Below are 10,117 nucleotides of genomic sequence, written 5' to 3'. Positions count from 1 at the left end.
GCCACTCTGGAAGTGGGGGTCAAGGGTTGAATTGTGGAAGTGGGGGTGAAGGGGGTGAATATGGTAAGCATAAGGTGAACAAAGTGAATAAAGTTGGAATGGGTTGAATCGGTTGAAAAATGTAGAAATTAGAAGGGAAAAACTAAATTTTGGGAAAATTTGGTGTGAATTTCAAAATATAAAATTTGGAAATTTTGCTAAGTGGGAAGGTGTGGAATAGGTAGGCAAAAGATGAACAGTTGAAAGTTGGAACGAGTTGAATCGGTGGAAAAATGTAGAAAATAGAAGTGAAAAACTAAATTTTGTGAAATTTTGCAAAATTTTGTGCAAATTTTAAAAGTGAAAACGTGAAATTTTTGAATTTGGCAAGTTTGGGAATGTCCCCAATGTGATTTGAATGTGTTGAAATAAGTTAATTTCAAACTGGAACAACAAAAATGTGAAATGTTGAATCTGCCATTAAGAATGAATGGGGAAAAAAATGCCACAAAATCGTGAATTTTGTGAAAACGGAAAATTTTTCGAACAAAAAAAATGTAAGCAGCCGTGTCATGAATATTTGGAATAAGTGAAAAGTGGAACGGAGTGAATCGGTTGAAGTATGTGGAAGGAGTTAAGCGTCAAAAAAGTGAGCGGAATAAGTAGAATAATAATAATAATAAAGGACAGCAATAACAATAGTGTGAAGGTCTTCACCTTCACACTAATAATAATAATAATAATAAAGGACAGCAATAACAATAGTGTGAAGGTCTTCACCTTCACACTAATAATAATAATAATAATAATAAAGGACAGCAATAACAATAGTGTGAAGGTCTTCACCTTCACACTAATAAAGTAGAATAACAATGTGTGAAGGCCTTCGCCTTCACACAATAATAATAATAATAAAGTAGAATAACAATGTGTGAAGGCCTTCGCCTTCACACAATAATAATAATAATAATAATAATAATAATAAAGTAGAATAACAATGTGTGAAGGCCTTCGCCTTCACACAATAATAAAGTAGAATAACAATGTGTGAAGGCCTTCGCCTTCACACAATAATAAAGTAGAATAACAATGTGTGAAGGCCTTCGCCTTCACACAATAATAAAGTAGAATAACAATGTGTGAAGGCCTTCGCCTTCACACAATAATAATAATAAAGTAGAATAACAATGTGTGAAGGCCTTCGCCTTCACACAATAATAATAATAATAAAGGACAGCAATAACAATAGTGTGAAGGTCTTCACCTTCACACTAATAATAATAATAATAAAGGACAGCAATAACAATAGTGTGAAGGTCTTCACCTTCACACTAATAATAATAATAAAGGACAGCAATAACAATAGTGTGAAGGTCTTCACCTTTACACTAATAAAGGACAGCAATAACAATAGTGTGAAGGTCTTCACCTTCACACTAATAATAATAATAATAATAATAATAATAAAGTAGAATAACAATGTGTGAAGGCCTTCGCCTTCACACAATAATAAAGTAGAATAACAATGTGTAAAGGCTTCGCCTTCACACAATAATAGAGAATGGTGTAGAATAACATATGTGTGAAGGCCATCGCCTTCACACTAATAATAAAGGACAGCAATAACAATAGTGTGAAGGTCTTCACCTTCACACTAATAATAAAGGACAGCAATAACAATAGTGTGAAGGTCTTCACCTTCACACTAATAAAGTAGAATAACAATGTGTGAAGGCCTTCGCCTTCACACAATAATAATAAAGTAGAATAACAATGTGTGAAGGCCTTTGCCTTCACACAATAATAATAATAATAAAGTAGAATAACAATGTGTGAAGGCCTTCGCCTTCACACAATAATAATAATAAAGTAGAATAACAATGTGTGAAGACCTTCGCCTTCACACAATAATAAAGGACAGCAATAACAATAGTGTGAAGGTCTTCACCTTCACACTAATAATAAAGGACAGCAATAACTATAGTGTGAAGGTCTTCACCTTCACACTAATAATAAAGGACAGCAATAACAATAGTGTGAAGGTCTTCACCTTCACACTAATAATAAAGGACAGCAATAACAATAGTGTGAAGGTCTTCACCTTCACACTAATAAAGGACAGCAATAACAATAGTGTGAAGGTCTTCACCTTCACACTAATAATAATAAAGTAGAATAACAATGCGTGAAGGCCTTCGCCTTCACACAATAATAATAATAATATTAATAATAAAGTAGAATAACAATGTGTGAAGGCCTTCGCCTTCACACAATAATAATAATAATAATAATAAAGTAGAATAACAATGTGTGAAGGCCTTCGCCTTCACACAATAAAGTAGAATAACAATGTGTGAAGGCCTTCGCCTTCACACAATAATAATAATAAAGTAGAATAACAATGTGTGAAGGAGGCCTTCACACAACTAGAATTGCAATTCCTGGAGAAATTGCGTGTGAAGGCGAAGACCTTCACACTATTGTTATTCTACTTTTTTCGAAATGAAAGACAGGAAAAATGAAAAAGGGAAATTAATGATGATAAATGATGATGAATAAAATAAATGGGTAAAATGACGAGAGTTACAAATGATAAGTGTTAATAATGATAAGCGGGAAGAATAAAAAGGAAATTAAATTATTATAAAATAAATGGGAAAATGACAAAAGTTACAAATGATAAACGATAAAAATGATAAGCGGGAAGAAGATAAAGGAAATTAAATTATTATACAATAAATGGGAAATTCGAACCCACGCGGGAAAATGACTCGTGTTGAAATCGCCATTAAGAATGAATGGGGATTTAAAAGTCACAAATTTGCTAATTACACAAAAACAATAATAATAATAAAGTAGAATAACAATGTGTGAAGGCCTTCGCCTTCACACAACTAGAAGTGCAATTCCTGGAGAAATTGTGTGTCAAGGCGAAGACCTTCGCACTATTGTTATTCTACTTTTTTCGAAATGAAAGACAGGAAAAAGGGAAATTAATGATGATAAATGATGATGAATAAAGTACATAGGTAAAATGATGTGTTAAAATGATAAGCAGGAAAAATAAAAAGGGAAATAAATGATGATAAATGATAATGAATGAAATTAATGGGAAAAATAAAAAGGGAAATAAATAATGACAAATGATGATAAATAAAATAAATAGGAAAAATGATAAGTGGGAAAAAAAGGGAAATAATCGATGATAAATGATGAAAAAAATAAATGGGAAAATGACGAGAGCTACAAATGATAAGTGTTAATAATGATAAGCGGGAAGAATAAAAAGGAAATTAAATTATTATAAAATAAATGGGAAAATGACAAAAGTTACAAATGATAACTGATAAAAATGATAAGCGGGAAGAATATAAAGGAAATTAAATTATTATACAATAAATGGGAAATTCGAACCCACGCGGGAAAATGGCTCGTGTTGAAATCGCCATTAAGAATGAATGGGGATTTAAAAGTCACAAATTTGCTAATTACACAAAAACGGTAAATGTTATCAACTTCGCCTTCACACAATAATGTGGAATAACAATGTGTGAAGGCTTTGCCTTCACACAATAACAACTAGAATTTGCAATTCCTGGAGAAATTGCGTGTGAAGGCGAAGACCTTCGCACTATTGTTATTCTACTTTTTTCAAAAATAAATTCCGCCCACTGTAAAATTCGAACCCACGCAGGAAAATGGCTCGTGTAGAAATCGCCATTAAGAATGAATGGGGATTTAAAAGTCACAAATTTACACTCGTAAAAAGGCTGTGGACCACTGTTGTGCGGTATCTTGAAGAAAAAAACAACAAAAATACTAATTTGAAACACTACTATGGCTGCTGCTTATTCTGGCTGTGTTGCTTGTGACTATTATGAGCTTTAGTAGGAATGCACGCTAGGTGACCTGCGTCAAAGGGCTCTAAACCCTTTCTCTTACTCTGCCATGTGACTCAGAGATTACACAAAGCAGTGGCGCTGTTTGGACCATCTGCATTGTATTAAAACCCAATCAATCAGCATTTAAATTAAATTCTTCTGACATTTTGCTCACCAAAAACAAGTTGTAATGAACGTGAAATTTTAATGCATTTTATTCAGAAGGTTACTTTGAACCCTGAGGCTTAAATGGCGGCGCGGCATACGTATGGATTTTTACGGCCTCCAGGGGGCGCTCTCGCAGGAAGCAAGAGCGATAATGCGCCGAAGAAGACGTGCTAGTTAGTGTTTTGAACATTTCGCGCATCACGCGCACACACCCTCATCATGGAAAACACACGAAGAAATGCATTTGATGCAGCTTTTACGTTAAAAGCAATCAATTTGGCTGTCAAAGAGGGAAATAGCTTGGCACGTAAGCTTGGCATCAATGAATCGATGGTGAGACGTTGGAGACGGCAGCGTGAAGAACTGACACAATGCAAAAAGACGACCAAAGCTTTCAGAGGTGAAAAAAGCAGATGGCCCAAAGTTGAAAACATTCTTGAAGACTGGGTGAACACACAGAGAGCAGACGGCCGGGGTGTTTCCACCGTGCAGATCCGACTGAAAGCCAAAACAATCGCCACCGAAAAGAAGATTGAAGATTTTACAGGTGGACCATCGTGGCGTCTCAGATTTATGAGACGAAAGGGCCTGTCAATCAGGGCACGGACAACTGTGTGAAAAAATCCACGATCACCAACGGATTTAGAAAGGCCGGACTGCTGCGTGATGAAGAGAACGGCACGAGCACATCTTCGCCTCGAGACAAAAGTGACGGTGTGAAAGTGTCTGACGAAGTCATCCTGAGCCTGTTCAAGTCCAACACTAAAGAAGACGACTTCAGTGGTTGTAGTGTACAGGAGGAAGATGAAGATGGCGTTCAATGACTTTTCTGGTAGGCTGGTTATTTTTTTAACCAGCGGTGTTACTGCTGTTGCTGCCGTGTTACAGGCACTTTTTGGAAAAAGACATTTATTTACAGTTAACGATCAATGACTTTTCTGTTAGATCGGTTATTTTTTTTTAACCAGATGTGTTACTACAGTTTTACTGTTGTTGTACTGCCTGGTTGCTGCTGTGTCACTTCCGTGCACATTTTGGAAAAATGCATATATTTACGGTAATTAAAAATTACTGTAAAAAAATCTTTCTGTGTATCATCTTTCTTTGTAAATATCTCATGTTACAAAGCTTTTATATATGGTCACTGGGGAGAAAAGTGGTGTGTTGATCGCATGTCCATCCGCCAGGCGAATAGTGCCGCATAATTCACACAAAGAAGAGACAGAACGAGATCAAGACGGATACTACTGAAAGGAAGCTTTTATACACAAACCGTCATTATGGGGGACAAAAGAAATGCATATGATGCCGCTTTTAAGCTAAAGGCAGTCGATGTTGATGACATTGTGTTGCGTCACCCTTTTCTTTATTTCGTGGTCCCGTCTACTCTGGAGCTCCAGGGCCTCCAGGGGGCGCTCTAGCTGGAAGCAAGAGCGAGACAGACGAAGAAGAGATAATGCGCCGAAGAAAACGTGCAAGTTTGTGTTTACAACATTTTGCGCATGACGCAGAACCCGAACAAGACGGACATTACTGAAAGGAAGCTTTTATACACAAACCGTCAGTATGGGGGACATAAGAAATGCATATGATGCCGCTTTTAAGCTAAAGGCAGTTGATGTTGATGACATTGTGTTGGGTTTAATCAAACCCTATTAGTGCTGTGTTACTTCCGTGTTGCTGCGGTATTACTGCCGCGTCACAGGCAGTGTTTGGAAAGATATGTTAAGGTATGTTATTAAAACTTTAAAAAAGCTTTCTGTGTCCAGTATTTCTTTGTTAATAACTCGCGTGCACACTTCCGTGTTGCTGTGGTACTACTGCTGCGTCACAGGCAATGTTTAGAAAGACATGTTAAAGTATGTTATTAAAACGTTTTCTGTGTACTGTCTTTCGTTGTAAAAAACGTGTGTGCACGTGCGGCTTATAGTCCGGAGCGGCTTATGTAAGAAAAAAATTACAAGATTCCCGAATTTTAGCTGGTGCGGTTTATACGCCGGTGCGGCTAATACACCGGAAATTACGGTATTTGTAATAGAAATATATAACAAACTGGGTCACCTAAATACGCGGATGACTTTGCTGGTAATGATTTTCAACATCCACCAGGTGCTGAGAGACAGAATCAACAGATAGGGAATGTACTGCTTATCACCCAACATATTGCACATTTAGCAAAGTTTTGTAAAGACTTAGGTACTTTTTTTTCTGGTTTTGTTTTAGCTTATGTGGTTATCAAGCCAACCCATGAAAGGAAAACTAAATATGTCCGAATAAGTTGTATTTTGGTGTAGGAATTGTCAATAATAATTTATCATAATTAATTAAAAAAAAAAAAAAAACAGGGCTGTGGACTCGGACTCGGTCGGACTCGGTAATTTTTGCCGGACTCGGTGCTGATTTTGACCGAGTCCGACAATAAAAAAAATACGTTCAATTTTATTTTCATCATGCTGCTGAGAATGCGCGTAGGAATATTGTCCACAGCCCTGCTTACGATCAACGCAGCCACGTTGAGTTGCACTTAGGCTAATGTTTACATTATGTGCCAATGTCAAGGACGATTATGTCACCCAGCTTATATCAAAGTCAAAGTCTCCTTTATTGTCAATCCCTCCGCATGTCAAGACACACAAACAGATCGAAATTACGTTTCTCACTATCCCAGGGTGACAAGACAGAGTTCAGAACGCACATACAAGTAAACAACACAGGAAAAATAAAACAAGAAAATGAACAATAAGAGTGATAGCACGCTAGCCGCTCCCGATGCACAGCAGAGTCCGGAAAGATGACAGTCAACCAGGCCACTGTGAACACGAGCACACAGCAGGCACGCACTGTCCGGTTCGTGGATCCTATCAGGCGAACGCAACCCATCTTGTCGTCCCGCGAACGAACGTACGCCAGGAGAATGGAAGGCACGGCTCTGCGAGCTGGGTTGGCCGCAAGCCTGGCCCGACGTCTCCGCGCTGGCCCCTCTTCCGTTGCCTCGCAGACCCGCTGCCGACGCATCCCAACAATGCTCCAGGACGGAGCAGTCCGACCTCACGACGCAGTCCAACCGGGGGAGGAAGAGCAGGCTAGTCCGGCGTCGCTCCATGACGAAGCAGTCCGAGCGCCCTTAATCTCTCCGCACCAAAGTCTAGAACGCCATAAAACCCACTTCTGCCGATGTTGAGCAGAACATGCCCGCCGCACTAGTAGCACGACGTATCACACGAGACGAACACACACAAAACTGCCGGACAAACACTCAGTAAACACTCACAAAACAACGAACGGGACAGAGAGTGGCCGCTGCGTGTGCACGCGCCGCCATCTTGAATCATTGATGTGTTTCGATAGTTGTGGGGTCGTCACTAACTATTTGTGTTTAGATAAATGTCTGAGCTATAATGGTGGAATTAATGATTGAAAAATATTATCTTACATGTCCTGTGTTTCAGAATGGTTATTTAATTGGGCGAGAGTGTGTGTTTTCAAGCGTTTTGCCTCATGCCAATGGCACTCAGGGCTAAGGGTGGGCTTCAATGACTATTTTTGTAAAGCCACGCATTTAATAGCATGTCAAATAATATATTAGAGTGTAGGTTATGTTCCAATGTATCCATTTCTATCGGTTAAATTGTCAACCGTACATTTATGACTACGCCATGAGTGATGTACGTTATGAACTAGCAGAACTCCGGTAGGGCAGGGAAAATGTTATCGATCCGACGTCCGATTGGAACGTCGCCTCACTTTTACGTCCGCGCTCTCAGCAAGGGATCCTATATGAGCCGAACCAGCCAGTGTGAAAGCAGTTGCGTTCGTTTTGGTAGATTTTGATCTAAATTAGCCTTGAATAAAGACTAAGCAGTCACATGAATTAACAGAAAAAATGACAGCCGGACTCGGTGCAAAAATTCGACCGAGTCCACAGCCCTGATAAAAAATAGTTGGAAAAATATGGGAAGAAAAAAAATGAAAGCATTTATTGAATTGATACAACTAATACATTTAATATAATGAATGACGCAACACACAATTTATACACGGACAACTAAATATAACTAAGTGGTGAAATATATTATCATACTTTACATTAAATTATTCAATTTAATAAAAAAATAAACTGACTATTTTGTGCATTTAACTTCAAACTTTAATAATGAAACATTTTAAACAGAACAACAAACAAGTAACAAAGAAATTTGCGTAAAGAAATTTCATGACAATTTATGTGGTTAAAACACCACGAGAAAATAGATAGATAGATAGATAGATAGATAGATAGATAGATAGATAGATAGATAGATAGATAGATAGATAGATAGATAGATAGATAAAAAACTTAAAACCTAAAACAATTTGATTAATTTCATGATCACAACCACAATGATTTTATACACTCAAGGAAGCAAGTGAAATTGTATATTTTCCTGATAGGGCTGTATCTGCGACAAAATCTTATATATAAAGTTGGTGATCCAGATTTTGAGAAAACTCCTAAAGCATGAATCTAACTTCAGCCTTGATGATGATGAGCCACTGATAGCAGTTTATCTCAAGTAAATAACAGTATTGATTCAATTTAGAATATCTTTGTTTATACACGGGAAAAAACTGCTTGCTTTAGGTACCTTTATCAGAGTACTTTCTGTGGAGTGGAGCTCCACGCCACCAGAACACGATGTCAGCATGTGTGTCATGGACAGCCGCTGTCCAAGTCTGACATGGAAAAAGTTGGTTTCGCGCCATGTGAGGACCTTAATTTCTCTTTGATCCTAAAATGAAAATGTCCAAGTAGTACTAGCTGTTGAAATGTAGATCTAGGCTACAATTACTAAGGCAACATGATGCCCTAAGGGACCTTACTCAGGTGAAATCAAATATATATATAATATATATATATTATAAATATATTTATAATGTATAAATATATTTATACACATACACACACAATCAGTTTACTTTTTTTAAATAAAAAATGCCCAATGGGACCGGCATCCCGCGTGTAAACACCACCCTGATGGGGCGGATCTAAAAAAGAAAGACAGATTAAACATCAATACTTCATGAAGGAGAGGGAACGAAAAGAGAGAGATCGATCTTACAGCAGAGACAATGCCATCTGTTGTAAAGAGGACACCCTCCTTATGGCAAATGTCCTTCAATGCTCTGGTGATACTTGAAGGGTACAGGAGAGCTGTCCCCTTCTCCTCCAAATGGGCCGTCACCTCCATCCTCCCGGCCACGTAGATGGAGGTGTTGTGCCGGGAGAGGAGGACCCCTTCCTCTCTTCCCCGGCCAAAATTTATAAACGGAATGTACTTCCGACAGAGACGTGGGAGGCTAAATTAGGAAACAAAATTAATTTACACAGTTGGTGGCCGTCACAGAGGGCCACCACTGTGTTGCAGTGAGAGGCCCCAGCCTCCACTGTCCCATCCTCTTTTAAAACCCATCGAGAGTACTTTGTCATTGTTTTTAAGGCCACTACTTTGGCCGTGAGCGCCGCCGGCAACTGGTGTAGGGTCCATAGGTTTTCCATTCTGAAAAAAAAATAAAATAAAAATAACTGATCAGCAGAGACATAATTACTACAGCACTTATATATGGTTTAATTAGTCTACATGATGACAGAAATTGATTTCATAAAATAGCAGCCCTACCCCTTTGGAAGGACTACGGTAAATGTGTATATCTTTCCCCAAATGGCTATTGTTGAATTGTTTTTTGTTGTTTGTGAACTAGCACATTTACATTTACTGATTCCGCTCCCGCTTGACCACACAAACAGTTGAGCCTATCTTGTTCTAAACACATTACTCTTAAGACTACTTCCTGTGTGTCCATGAACACAAAGGTATCTTCTAATATCAAACAAGGTTTACAACATGGGGAGTGTTGCTGCTGGGCACGCATCTAAACAGACTGCGGCATACCACACACACATGCCCACCATTAATACGCTACATCCAAATGAAACTGCACACACGGTTTTGTTTTCACAGATGATCCATGTGGATATTTAGTACTCAAGCCTTAAATTTGGCTGCATGTATTTCCTGCAAACAGGAATGAATAAAAGCGGACCACCGCCA

Source organism: Syngnathus scovelli, chromosome 4 (assembly GCF_024217435.2).
Source record: "Syngnathus scovelli strain Florida chromosome 4, RoL_Ssco_1.2, whole genome shotgun sequence".
Lineage (NCBI taxonomy): Eukaryota > Metazoa > Chordata > Actinopteri > Syngnathiformes > Syngnathidae > Syngnathus > Syngnathus scovelli.
Note: the sequence above shows the minus strand (reverse complement) of the source record.